The sequence below is a fragment of the Anguilla rostrata genome, chromosome 2 (assembly GCF_018555375.3).
Source record: "Anguilla rostrata isolate EN2019 chromosome 2, ASM1855537v3, whole genome shotgun sequence".
Lineage (NCBI taxonomy): Eukaryota > Metazoa > Chordata > Actinopteri > Anguilliformes > Anguillidae > Anguilla > Anguilla rostrata.
In genome coordinates, this window is record NC_057934.1 from 73,551,173 (window position 1) to 73,553,160 (window position 1,988).

A 1,988-nucleotide genomic window follows, 5' to 3' on the forward strand; every position below is an offset into this window, starting at 1 on the left:
TAGGGTGAGATACGGATTAAGATGCTGGGATTAGTGCTAGGGTGAGATATGGATTAATATGATGCGATTAGGGTTAAGGTGAGCTACGGATTAAGATGCTGAGATTAGTGTTAGGGTGAGACATGTATCATGCTGCTGGGATCAGGATTAGAGTGAGACACGGATTAAGATGCTGAGATTAGGGTTAGGGTGAGACAGGGATTAAGATGCTGGGATTAGGGTTAGGGTGAGATACGGATTAAGATGCTGGGATTAGGGCTAGGGTGAGATATGGATTAATATGATGAGATTAGGGTTAAGGTGAGCTATGGATTAAGATGCTGAGATTAGTGTTAGGGTGAGACATGTATCATGCTGCTGGGATCAGGATTAGAGTGAGACACGGATTAAGATACTGAGATTAGGGTTAGGGTGAGATACGGATTAAGATGCTGGGATTAGGGTTAGGGTGAGACAGGGATTAAGATGCTGGGATTAGGGTTAGGGTGAGATACGGATTAAGATGCTGAGATTAGGGTTGGGGTGAGGCATGGATTAAAATGCTGAGATTAGGGTTAGATAGGGATTAAGATGCTGGGATTAGGGTTGGAGTGAGATATGGATTAAGATGCTGAGATTAGGGTTAGAGTAAGACATGGATTAAGGTGCTGGGGTTAGGGTGAGACATGGATTAAGATGTTGAGATTAGGGTTAGGGTGAGATACAGATTAAGATGCTTGGATTAAAGTTAGGGTGAGATACGGATTAAAATGCTGGGATTAGGGTTAGAGTGAGACATGGATTAAGATTCTGGGGTTAGGGTGAGACACGCATCATGCTGCTGGGATCAAGATTAGGGTGAGACATGGATTAAGATGCTGAGGTTAGGGTGAGACATGGATTAAAATTCTGAGATTAGGGTTAGGGTGAGACACGGATTAAGATACTGAGATTAGGGTTAGATACGGATTAAAATGCTGGGATTAGGGTTAGGGTGAGGCATGTATCATGCTGCTGGGATCAGGATTAGGGTGAGACATGGATAAAATACTAAGATTAGTGTTGGGGTGAGACATGGATTAAGATGCTAGGAGTTAGGACAAGGCTTCAGTTTCTTCTTTTCCTAGTCGATTATTGCTGATTTTGCAAAGTGACTAAATGTTTACTTTGTCAAAGAAGTTGATTTGAGTATGAAAGAGAGAAAGAGAAACAGGAGAAATATTGGACCGAAAGGGAGAGATAAAGAGGGAGACAGAGAGGCAGTGAGATTTTAAGTAAATTATTGCTTTGCAATTCTATACCTGTGTGGTCATGCCAATAATAGAGAGAGAGAGAATGAGGAACAGAAAGAGAAAGCCAGTGTGGGAAGGAGAGAGAGAATGCAAGAGAGACATAGCTAGTGAATGAGAGAGGGTGGGGAAGAGAGAGAAAATGATAGAGAGACAGTGAGTGAATGAGAGAGGAGAGGGGAAGAGAGAGGGAGAGAGAATGAATGAGGGGGAGAGGAAGAGAGAGAGAATGCAAGAGAGACATAGCTAGTGAATGAGAGAGGAGAGGTGAAGAGAGAGGGAGAATGAATGAGTGAGGGGGAGAGGGGAAGAGAGAGAGTGAAAGAGAATGCATGAGAGGAAGAGAGAGAGGGAGAAAATGAGAGAGAATGAATGAGAGAGGGAGAGATGAAGAGAGAGAGGAACAGGATGATCAGTAATTTCTTCAGTAACTGTAACCACAGTCTGTGCAGAAGGCCAGAGCATTCCAGCTGGGTATAATTTGGGTTTTCATTTTGTTTTATTATTATTTTTAATCATAAATGTTTCCTCTTGTGGTTACTCTAATATGTGGAAATATAGTCTTCGGTCCATAAATCTTTCATAAGTGCTTGTGTGAGCTGTGATCTAAAGCATTTGGAAGCCCTGTGCTTGTGTTGTTTTTATGAAGGCAGTATTTGTATATCTTTACTTGGGTTTGGGTCTGTATGAGGTTGATGAATTTAAACAGACCTAACGGTG